Raw genomic sequence first — 13505 nt, 5'->3', positions numbered from 1 at the left:
TGTATTTGGTACAAATCATTCCTTAAGTTCTAGACCTCAGCTGAATCTGGTAATGAATGGTGTGGCTGTTTAACAAGTTAAGGAGGCTAAATTACTTGGTGTTACCTGAGATCAGGCCGGTGCAATTCTAGTCCTCGGAGGCCTGATAGGTGTCACACTTTTCTCCCATCCCTAAACACACCTGATTTAAAGTAATTGCATTCTACACTGAAGATCATGATTAGTTGATTATTGGAGTCAGGTGTGTTAGCTGGAACTGGGGGTAAAAGTGTGACACCAATCAGTCCCCCAGAGGACTGGAGTAGCCCAGGCCTGCGTTAGATTGTAAACTGTCATGGTCAAAACATATAGGCTAAATGGTTGTAAAAATGGGGAGAGGTCTGTCTCTAATAAAGAGATGCTCTGCATTTTTGACACCACACTCCACAAAGCTAGTCCTGCAGGCTCTAGTTATATCTTATGTTGATTATTGTCCAGTCATATGGTCAAGTGCTGCAAAGAAAGACCTGGTTAAACTGCAGCTGGCTGAGAACAGAGCAGCACATCTTGCTCTTCATTGTAATCAGAGGGCTAATATTAATACTATGCATGCCAGTCAATTTACACACAGCACTGACATACAAACGTATCCCACCAGACATGCCACCAGGGGTCTTTTCACAGGTCCAGAACAAATTCAAGGAAACACACAGTATTATACAGAGCCATGAGTGCATGGAACTCCCTTCCATCTTATATAGCGCCAGTGAATAGCAAACCTGGTTTCAAAAAACAAATAAAGAAACGGTAAACAACACCTCTCCCTCATGTGACCTACTTGTTGTGTGTATGTATTGACATGTACAGTATGTGTAACTAATAGACGCACACATATATGTCCATGTTTTTAAACATATGTAAAATGTAAAGTATTTTGTCCATAATGTATTTTTTGTTATAAGTCAGGACCCCAGTAAGACTAGCTGTTGTCATTGGCGTCGCTAATGGGATCCTAATCAATCTAATCACAATGAAAATGTAATCACTACCTTTGATCAGGGCACATAGTTCTCTGTTCAAAAGTAGCACACAGTAGGGAATAGGGTGCCATAAAGACTTTCTGGTTGGGGAAGGTCAATGAGCCATAAAACATTTCTGAGAGGGGAAGGTCAATGTGCCATAAAACATTTCTGAGAGAGGAAGGTCAAATAAGCCATAAAGACTTTCTGAGAGGGGAAGGTAAAATAAGCCATAAAGACTTTCTAAGAGGGGAAGGTCAATGAGCCATAAAGACTTTCTGAGAGGGGAAGGTCAATGAGCCATAAAGACTTTCTGAGAGGGGAAGTTCAATGAGCCACAAAGACTTTCTGAGAGGGGAAGTTCAATGAGCCATAAAACATTTCTGAGAGGGGAAGGTCAATGAGGGTTGTCAGCTTTTGATCCACATTCCAACTCGAGTGATTACATGTACACAGCAATGGAGGCTGGTGGGAGGAGCTATAGGAGGACAGGCTCATTGTAATGGCTGGAACGGACTAAATGGAACAGTATCAAACCAATGGAAACCATTACTCCATTCTATTGATTCCATTTCAGCCATTACAATGAGCCCGTCCTCATATAGCTCCTCCCACCAGCCTCCACTGGTACATAGTAGGACCTACAGCAGTCAATGGCCCGTACAGCTGCCAACTAAAGCAGTCAAGAGATCTCACTTTTAAATTGTGTCTGTGTGTGTTTCTGTGTGTGTGTGTTTGTCCTGTTATTATTATATATATTATTATAACAAACACAATGATGTTGGCAGGCTCCAGCCTCTTCCTGTGATTCCATTTTTTATTTCCATCCTAGATTTGTAATGGTAGAAAATCCTTCAGGATACAAGGACAAATACCTGTTTATACCCTGCCTGTCCTGGGGTCTGCTCTCATACGCGCACGCACGCACGCACGCACGCACGCACGCACGCACACACACACACACACACACACACACACACACACACACACACACACACACACACACACACACACACACACCACACACACACACACACACACACACACACACACAGTAGGTTACGATGGAGACTTAGGTTTGAATAACATAGTCTGAGGAGGAGACGGAGCCCTCATCAACCGAGTTCATGTGTTTAGGAGTAGCAACCAGTGTTACCATTACCAAGAAGCTCATTACCAAGAGGCTCACTACCAAGAGGATCATTACCAAGAGGCTCACTACCAAGAAGCTCATTACCAAGAGGCTCACTACCAAGAGGCTCACTACCAAGAGGATCATTACCAAGAGGATCATTACCAAGAGGATCATTACCAAGAGGATCATTACCAAGAGGCTCATTACCAAGAGGCTCATTACCAAGAGGATCATTACCAAGAAGCTCATTACCAAGAGGCTCACTACCAAGAGGATCATTACCAAGAGGATCATTACCAAGAGGATCATTACCAAGAGGCTCATTACCAAGAGGATCATTACCAAGAGGCTCATTACCAAGAGGATCATTACCAAGAGGCTCACTACCAAGAAGCTCATTACCAAGAGGCTCACTACCAAGAGGTCCATTACCAAGAGGATCATTACCAAGAGGATCATTACCAAGAGGCTCATTACCAAGACGATCATTACCAAGAGGCTCATTACCAAGAGGCTCATTACCAAGAGGCTCATTACCAAGAGGGTCATTACCAAGAGGATCATTACCAAGAGGCTCATTACCAAGAGGATCATTACCAAGAGGATCATTACCAAGAGGCTCATTACCAAGAGGCTCATTACCAAGAGAATCATTACCAAGAGGCTCATTACCAAGAGAATCATTACCAAGAGGATCATTACCAAGAGGCTCATTACCAAGAGGCTCATTACCAAGATAATCATTATCAAGATGGCCCTTACCAAGAGGCTCATTACCAAGAGGCTCATTACCAAGATAACCATTACCAAGAGACTCATTACCAAGAGACTCATTACCAGATAATCATTATCAAGAGGGCCATTACCAAGAGACTCATGACCAAGAGAACCATTACGAAGAGAATCATTACCAAGAGGCTCATTACCAAGAGAACCATTACCAAGAGACACATTAACAAGAGGGCCCTTACCAAGAGGGCCCCTACCAAGAGGACCCTTACCAAGAGACTCATTACCAAGAGACTCATTACCAAGAGGCTCATTACCAAGAGGCTCATTACCAAGAGGCTCATTACCAAGAGGCTCATTACCAAGATAACCATTACCAAGAGACTCATTACCAAGAGACTCATTACCAAGATAAACATTATCAAGAGAACCCTTACCAAGAGACTCATTACCAAGAGACTCATTACCAAGAGACTCATTACCAAGAGACTCATTACCAAGAGGCTCATTACCAAAAAACAATACCAAGAGGGTCATTAACAAGAGGCTCATTACCAAGAGATAATTACCAAGACAAACATTACTTAGAGGCTCATTACCAAGAGGTTAATTACAAAGAGACTCATTACCAAGAGGCTCATTACCAAGATAACTATTACCAAGAAGACCCTTACCAAGATAACTATTACCAAGAGGCTCATTACCAAGATAAACATTACCAAGAGGCTCCTTACTAAGAGGTCATTGCCAAGAGAACCATTACTAAGAGGGTTAATGTTCACAACCAGTGTTATCATTACCAAGAGGCTCATTATCAAGAGGCTCATTACCAAGAGGCTCATTACCAGGAGGCTCATTATCAAGAGGCTCATTACCAAGAGGCTCATTACCAAGAGGCTCATTACCAAGATAACTATTACCAAGATAACTATTACCAAGAGGGCCCTTTCCATGAGACTCATTACCAAGAGAACCATTACAAAGAGACTCATTACCAAGAGGCTCATTACCAAGAGACTCATTACCAAGAGACTCATTACCAAGAGACTCATTACCAAGAGGCTCATTACCAAAAAACAATACCAAGAGGGTCATTAACAAGAGGCTCATTACCAAGAGATAATTACCAAGACAAACATTACTTAGAGGCTCATTACCAAGAGGTTAATTACAAAGAGACTCATTACCAAGAGGCTCATTACCAAGATAACTATTACCAAGAAGACCCTTACCAAGATAACTATTACCAAGAGGCTCATTACCAAGATAAACATTACCAAGAGACTCCTTACTAAGAGGTCATTGCCAAGAGAACCATTACTAAGAGGGTTAATGTTCACAACCAGTGTTATCATTACCAAGAGGCTCATTATCAAGAGGCTCATTACCAAGAGGCTCATTACCAGGAGGCTCATTATCAAGAGTCTCATTACCAAGAGGCTCATTACCAAGAGGCTCATTACCAAGATAACTATTACCAAGATAACTATTACCAAGAGGGCCCTTTCCATGAGACTCATTACCAAGAGAACCATTACCAAGAGACTCATTACCAAGAGGCTCATTACCAAGAGACACATTACCAAGAGAATCATTACCAAGAGACACATTACCAAGAGGCCCCTTACCAAGAGGGCCCTTACCAAGTGGACCCTTACCAAGTGGACCCTTACCAAGTGGACCCTTACCAAGAGGGCGCTTACCAAGAGGATCATTACCAAGAGGGCCCTTACCAAGAGGATCATTACCAAGAGGCTCACTACCAAGAAGCTCATTACCAAGAGGCTCACTACCAAGAGGCTCACTACCAAGAGGATCATTACCAAGAGGATCATTACCAAGAGGCTCATTACCAAGAGGATCATTACCAAGAGGCTCATTACCAAGAGGCTCATTACCAAGAGGATCATTACCAAGAGACTCATTACCAAGAGACTCATTACCAAGAGACTCATTACCAAGAGGCTCATTACCAAAAAACAATACCAAGAGGGTCATTAACAAGAGGCTCATTACCAAGAGATAATTACCAAGACAAACATTACTTAGAGGCTCATTACCAAGAGGTTAATTACAAAGAGACTCATTACCAAGAGGCTCATTACCAAGATAACTATTACCAAGAAGACCCTTACCAAGATAACTATTACCAAGAGGCTCATTACCAAGATAAACATTACCAAGAGGCTCCTTACTAAGAGGTCATTGCCAAGAGAACCATTACTAAGAGGATTAATGTTAACAACCAGTGTTATCATTACCAAGAGGCTCATTATCAAGAGGCTCATTACCAAGAGGCTCATTACCAGGAGGCTCATTATCAAGAGGCTCATTACCAAGAGGCTCATTACCAAGAGGCTCATTACCAAGATAACTATTACCAAGATAACTATTACCAAGAGGGCCCTTTCCATGAGACTCATTACCAAGAGAACCATTACAAAGAGACTCATTACCAAGAGGCTCATTACCAAGAGACACATTACCAAGAGAATCATTACCAAGAGACACATTACCAAGAGGGCCCTTACCAAGTGGACCCTTACCAAGTGGACCCTTACCAAGAGGATCCTTACCAAGAGGGCCCTTACCAAGAGGATCATTACCAAGAGGCTCACTACCAAGAGGCTCACTACCAAGAGGATCATTACCAAGAGGCTCACTACCAAGAGGCTCACTACCAAGAGGATCATTACCAAGAAGCTCATTACCAAGAGGCTCACTACCAAGAGGATCATTACCAAGAGGATCATTACCAAGAGGCTCATTACCAAGAGGCTCATTACCAAGAGGCTCATTACCAAGAGGCTCATTACCAAGAGGATCATTACCAAGAGGCTCACTACCAAGAAGCTCATTACCAAGAGGCTCACTACCAAGAGGTCCATTACCAAGAGGATCATTACCAAGAGGATCATTACCAAGAGGCTCATTACCAAGACGATCATTACCAAGAGGCTCATTACCAAGAGGCTCATTACCAAGAGGATCATTACCAAGAGGATCATTACCAAGAGGATCATTACCAAGAGGCTCATTACCAAGAGGATCATTACCAAGAGGATCATTACCAAGAGGCTCATTACCAAGAGGCTCATTACCAAGAGAATCATTACCAAGAGGCTCATTACCAAGAGAATCATTACCAAGAGGATCATTACCAAGAGGCTCATTACCAAGAGGCTCATTACCAAGATAATCATTATCAAGAGGGCCCTTACCAAGAGGCTCATTACCAAGAGGCTCATTACCAAGAGGCTCATTACCAAGATAACCATTACCAAGAGACTCATTACCAAGAGACTCATTACCAGATAATCATTATCAAGAGGGCCATTACCAAGAGACTCATGACCAAGAGAACCATTACGAAGAGAATCATTACCAAGAGGCTCATTACCAAGAGAACCATTACCAAGAGACACATTAACAAGAGGGCCCTTACCAAGAGGGCCCCTACCAAGAGGACCCTTACCAAGAGACTCATTACCAAGAGACTCATTACCAAGAGGCTCATTACCAAGAGGCTCATTACCAAGAGGCTCATTACCAAGATAACCATTACCAAGAGACTCATTACCAAGAGACTCATTACCAAGATAAACATTATCAAGAGAACCCTTACCAAGAGACTCATTACCAAGAGACTCATTACCAAGAGACTCATTACCAAGAGACTCATTACCAAGAGACTCATTACCAAGAGGCTCATTACCAAAAAACAATACCAAGAGGGTCATTAACAAGAGGCTCATTACCAAGAGATAATTACCAAGACAAACATTACTTAGAGGCTCATTACCAAGAGGTTAATTACAAAGAGACTCATTACCAAGAGGCTCATTACCAAGATAACTATTACCAAGAAGACCCTTACCAAGATAACCATTACCAAGAGGCTCATTACCAAGATAAACATTACCAAGAGGCTCCTTACTAAGAGGTCATTGCCAAGAGAACCATTACTAAGAGGGTTAATGTTCACAACCAGTGTTATCATTACCAAGAGGCTCATTATCAAGAGGCTCATTACCAAGAGGCTCATTACCAGGAGGCTCATTATCAAGAGGCTCATTACCAAGAGGCTCATTACCAAGAGGCTCATTACCAAGATAACTATTACCAAGATAACTATTACCAAGAGGGCCCTTTCCATGAGACTCATTACCAAGAGAACCATTACAAAGAGACTCATTACCAAGAGGCTCATTACCAAGAGACACATTACCAAGAGACACATTACCAAGAGAATCATTACCAAGAGACACATTACCAAGAGAATCATTACCAAGAGACACATTACCAAGAGGGCCCTTACCAAGTGGACCCTTACCAAGTGGACCCTTACCAAGTGGACCCTTACCAAGTGGACCCTTACCAAGTGGATCCTTACCAAGAGGGCCCTTACCCAGAGGCTCATTACCAAGAGGCTCATTACAAAGAGAACCATTACCAAGAGGCTCATTACAAAGAGGATCATTACCAAGAGGCTCATTACCAAGAGGCTCATTACCAAGAGGCTCATTACCAAGAGGCTCATTACAAAGAGGCTCATTACCAAGAGGCTCATTACCAAGAGGCTCATTACCAAGAGGCTCACTACCAAGAGGCTCATTACAAAGAGAACCATTACCAAGAGGCTCATTACCAAGAGGCTCATTACCAGGAGGCTCATTATCAAAGAGGCTCATTACCAAGAGGCTCACTACCAAGAGGCTCATTACCAAGAGGACTCATTACCAAGAGGGCTCCTTTCCATGAGAGCTCATTACCAAGAGGACTCATTACCAAGAGGCTCATTACCAAGAGGCTCATTACCAAGAGACACCATTACCAAGAGGCTCATTACCAAGAGGCTCATTACCAAGAGGCTCATTACCAAGAGGCTCATTACAAAGAGAACCATTACCAAGAGGCTCATTACCAAGAGGCACATTACCAAGAGGATCATTACAAAGAGGCTCATTACCAAGAGGCTCATTACCAAGAGACACCATTACCAAGAGGCTCATTACCAAGAGGCTCATTACCAAGAGGCTCACTACCAAGAGGCTCATTACCAAGAGGCTCACTACCAAGAGGTTCATTACCAGGACGACTCTTACCAAGAGAACCCTTACCGAGAAGATGAATGTTCACGTCTGCTTGATTTAGGACTGCTCTCTGTCGCTGATACATTATACATACGTATGCAGGAGTGTGAATGAGCGCACACACACACACACACACACACACACACACACACACACACACACACACACACACACACACACACACACACACACACACACACACACACACACACACACACACACACACACACACATATACTCCACAGGATGATTTGCAGCATGCTTCACTTAGTTTGAGCTCTTCCCTTACCCTATACGGTATATTCCCCTGTTCACTGTACGTGTATACATGGGAGGCTAAGCATTACTGTCTAACCTTTAGGTAATGGAGTCAGTGTTCACTACTAAACATAGACAAAATGGCGGCTGGAGAGAAGGAAGAGGTAAACCTAAACCGACTGTTGGCAGAGTAATTGGCCTTGGAGGACAATGGAAGCCGTTTCTATGGTTTTATGGTGGAGGCCCTGTGTGTGTGTGTGTGCGTGTGTGTGTGTGTGTGTGGTGCGTGCGTGCGTGCGTGCGTGTGTGTGTAGGTTACATGTTGATATCTTTTCTATCTGCAGTACTGTACATCTGCATTGGAGAGACGGCCTCAGAAGATCACCTCTCTGTGTTATTGTATTTGGTTAAATCAGAAGGGTTTCGAAAGCACACAATTGTATTTTATTGCAATAATTAGCTAACTTGTTTGGTGTGTTTGTGTCTTTGAGTGTGATGCAACAGGCTGGCTTGAGTTCTTCACGGGTTTGTCAGTTATGTAACGGCAGTGACAGTAAGGAAATGGCTTGCTTCCCAAATGGCAGCCTATTCCCTATATAGTGCACTTCTTTTAACCAGGGCCTATAGGGCAGTACAGATGTTATAGGGTGTCATTTGGTTGTTCCCTTGGTGATGCTCCAAGCCAGCTGGCCTGGTGGTTTTGAATCGCTACGTTACATACTGTACAGAGCATGCTCCGAGATGCAGGTGCTGTGTGTGTGTGTGTGTGTGTGTGTGTGTGTGTGTGTGTGTGTGTGTGTGTGTGTGTGTGTGTGTGTGTGTGTGTGTGTGTGTAGTTGAGTGTGTGTATGTGTGTGTGTGTATGTTTGAGTTACACAACTCTTTCCACCCTGGAGCCTGAGAACTGGGCTGAAAGCACCTGATGATTGTATATGCAACAGTCATATTGAGCAGTTTGTCTCTCTTTCTCTCTCTCTCTCCCCCTCTTTCTCTCATTCCCCCTCTCTCTTTCTCTCCATGTCTCTCTACTTCCATCTCGCTCACTCTCTCTCTCCCCCTCTCCTTCCTCTCTATTGCTCTCACTCCCTTTTCTCTCTCTTTCCATCTTTGTCTCTCTCTCTCCCTCCCTCTCTTTTTCATTTTGTTCTCTCTCTCACCATCTGTTAATGTGGTCAGAGTGATTTCTGCAGACAGACTTTTCCAAACCTTGGTTCATTTTACATGTCACGTAATTCGTCATCGTTGAATCTTGGAAGAGTTGAGCTTCTTAGAAACATAGAAACCCAAACAGATCTGGATCTAAACTCGCACTCAAACTCTAGGTTCCTCATTCAGTAGCGGGAGAGTTGGGTGTGTTTGTGTGTGTGTGTGTGTGTTGGATGTGGGGTCAGATTGAAGCCTAAAAGGAGCAGTCACCATATTCTCACAAAGCTGAGTAGCAGGAGATTTTCCTTGCGCCTGATTAAAAAATGAGGGAGGGATTCTGAGGGGGGGATTATTTTTTCATTTATTTTCTTCCTCCTTTCTTCTCAGGATAGTTTGTGTGAACAAATGCCTCATACACACCAATAACTGAAACCTGATCTTACCAGACAGCTTCTGAATTTCATAAATGTGTTTTTTGTTTCACGGGATAAGGGGGTTGGGGCATTGGGGGGGGGGGTTAATGGGATGGAGTTTGGCTCCTGGATTATTTTGGTTTGGTATTAAAAAGGAAGAAAGGAACAGGAGACTTGTGGGGAGAGGAGTTGGTTTCAGGCACTAGCTGTCTTTTTATAACATGGTTCTATTTGGAGTTCTATAGGTTTCTATTTAGAGTTTTATAGGGTTCTATAGGGTTATATTTAGAGTTCTATTTGGGGTTCTATGGGGTTTTATTTAGAGTTCTATAGGGTTATATTTAGAGTTCTATTTGGGGTTCTATGGGGTTTTATTTAGAGTTCTATAGGGTTATATTTAGAGTTCTATCTGGGGATCTATTTAGAATTCTATTTGGAGTTCTATAGGTGTTCTATAGGGTTCTATTTAGAGTTCAATTAGGGGTTCTATTAGGAGTTATATAGGGTTCTATTTGGGGTTCTATTTAGAGTTCTATTAGGGGTTCTTTTAGGTGTTCTATCGGGTTCTATTTGGGGTTCTATTTAAAGTTATATTTGGAGTTATATTGGGTTCTATTTTGATTTCTATAGGGTTCTATTTGGAGTTCTATAGGGTTCTATTTGGGGTTCTATTTAGAGTTCTATTGGGTTCTATTTGGGGTTCTATTTAAAGTTATATTTGGAGTTCTATAGGGTTCTATTTGGAGTTCTATAGGTGTTCTATAGGGTTATATTTGGAGTTCTATAGGTGTTCTATAGGGTTATATTTGGAGTTCTATAGGTGTTCTATAGGGTTCTATTTGGGGTACTATTTCGAGTTCTATAGGGTTCGATTTGGAGTTATATTTGGAGTTCTATAGGGTTCTATGTGGGGTTCTATTTAAAGTTATATTTGGAGTTCTATAGGGTTCTATTTGGAGTTCTATAGGGTTCTATTTGGGGTTATATTTAGAGTTCTATTAGGGGTTCTATTTAGAGTTCTATAGGGTTCTATTTGGGGTTATAGTTAGAGTTCTATTTGGGGTTGTATTTTGAGTTCTATAGGGTTCTATTTAGAGTTCTATAGGGTTCTATAGGGTTCTATTTGGAGTTCTATAGGGTTCTATTTGGAGTTCTATAGGGTTCTATTTGGGGTTATAGTTAGAGTTCTATTTGGGGTTCTATTTAGAGTTCTATAGGGTTCTATTTAGAGTTCTATAGGGTCTATTTGGAGTTCTATAGGGTTCTATTTGGAGTTCTATAGGGTTCTATTTGGGGTTTTATCTGGTGTTCCTTGGGGTGCTATTTGCGGTTCTATTTGGGGTTCTTACTGTGAGTTTCAGGACCAACCATGCATGTATTGAGCATGGCTATGCTTCAACAGGGGCTGTTAGGTCAGGGCTGGGATGTTTTGTCTGGCTGTGAAACCATTGAGCACCACCACCCGTCTTCATCTTATTTGATCCAACAGCACTGGGGCTGTCTGCAAATCCATTGGATGCCAAACGTTCTCAGCTGTCTTCAAATCCATTGAACGCCGTCACGTTTTCAGCTCCTGAGACCCAGATGACTGGCCTTTGTGTTATTTCTGGCCTTATTCCTTTGTCATCATGACTCCACTCTCTGATAGGCTCTGACAGGGAGTGATAGCAGAGCCCCATAGAGACCACATTCTCCCTGATCACTTGTCAGTACACATTAGCCACATTCACAGCTACGTAGCTAACGGTATGGGCCATTCCCATTCACCACTAATGCTATGGGCCATTCCCATTCACCACTAATGCTATGGGCTATTCCCATTCACCACTAATGCTATGGGCTATTCCCATTCACCACTAATGCTATGGGCTATTCCCATTCACCACTAATGCTATGGGCTATTCCCATTCACCACTAATGCTATGGGCTATTCCCATTCACCACTAATGCTATGGGCTATTCCCATTCACCACTAATGCTATGGGCCATTCCCATTCACCACTAATGCTATGGGCTATTCCCATTCACCACTAATGCTATGGGCTATTCCCATTCACCACTAATGCTATGGGCTATTCCCATTCACCACTAATGCTATGGGCTATTCCCATTCACCACTAATGCTATGGGCTATTCCCATTCACCACTAATGCTATGGGCAATTCCCATTCACCACTAATGCTATGGGCTATTCCCATTCACCACTAATGCTATGGGCTATTCCCATTCACCACTAATGCTATGGGCTATTCCCATTCACCACTAATGCTATGGGCTATTCCCATTCACCACTAATGCTATGGGCTATTCCCATTCACCACTAATGCTATGGGCTATTCCCATTCACCACTAATGCTATGGGCTATTCCCATTCACCACTAATGCTAAGGGCTATTCTCATTCCCAAAACTTACTGTGTCCCAAATGGCAACCGATTCCCTATATAGTCCCCATAGGGCTCTGGTCAAAAGTAGTGCACTATATAGGTATTAGGTTTCCTGTTTGTTGAACCTGCCCCACTGATGGCATTTCAACCTATCTAATCTGTTCTCTGAGCAGTTCACTGAAGATGAGATAAATGATTTTAAAACACATTCTGTATCATAAAAAAAGGTAGTAGGGCTAGAAATGGTCTGGGAAAGCTGTTAGGGAGAAAACCAGCCAAAGGGGAATTTATTGGAGTGAGAAAGAAAATAGAAAATGGCGCCCGGGTTTGTATTATGTGTTGAGAGGAAAGTCAGGTGGAGGAGGAGAGACCCTGGGAAAGAGGAGCGTGAGACTTAAATGAACATTTTCACCAAGGCTACTGTAGGCCTTTCTGTTGTTTAATAAAGTGTGACCCTTTATTATTAAAAACATCCCGTTGCTTCATATCTAGCCCATCGACCTTCTCATTTTCCATTGGAACAAGTGTTGTTGTACGGTTTCTTCTCCTGTTTAGTCATCTCAAGGCTAGATAAAATACCTCCTCACTATGGCTGGGCCGGCGCTAGGGTGGAGAGAGATGACAGGGGAGCCAATAAGAGAGAAAGGGGAGACGGAGTGAGGGATGGTTGGCCTTCACAATGCTCTTACTGCTGACTTGGAGAAAGACTGTCTAGCTGCTGTCATGTCACTCCTCCCTCTCCTCCCCCTCTTCTACCGGGCCTCAAAACAAACAGATGATAGAGAGGAGAAAAGGTAAGGAGGGAGGAATGAAAGAGTGCAGTGTGTGGAAGCCCAGAGTTCTCTTGGAATTCCTCGTCAGCTGCAGGAATTCCAAGATGATGGGTAAGACGATAGGAGGGCAGGATGAGGTCACCACGAAGCGTCTGAGACCCGGTGAACCACCGCCTCACCCCTAGCAACTCGCTCAGAGGCCCCTCTGTTGTCACGTGTTGCTGAGATCCAGAGAGTGGCGAGGGGGGATCAATAAACACATCAACTCGCTCAGAGGCCCCTCTGTTGTCACGTGTTGCTGTGTTCCAGAGAGTGGCGAGGGGGATCAATAAACACATCAACTCGCTCAGAGGCCCCTCTGTTGTCACGTGTTGCTGTGTTCCAGAGAGTGGCGAGGGGGATCAATAAACACATCAACTCGCTCGGAGGCCCCTCTGTTGTCACGTGTTGCTGAGTTCCAGAGAGTGGAGATGGGGGATCAATAAACCCGTCAACTTCGGGACACACTAGTGACTTGAATGATGCAATTCATGTTCCACTTGTAAATAATAAAATGAACATGAAATTAAAATGA

Source organism: Salmo salar, chromosome 06 (genome assembly GCF_965601325.2).
Source record: "Salmo salar chromosome 06, fSalSal1, whole genome shotgun sequence".
NCBI classification, from domain to species: Eukaryota; Metazoa; Chordata; class Actinopteri; order Salmoniformes; family Salmonidae; genus Salmo; species Salmo salar.
Note: the sequence above shows the minus strand (reverse complement) of the source record.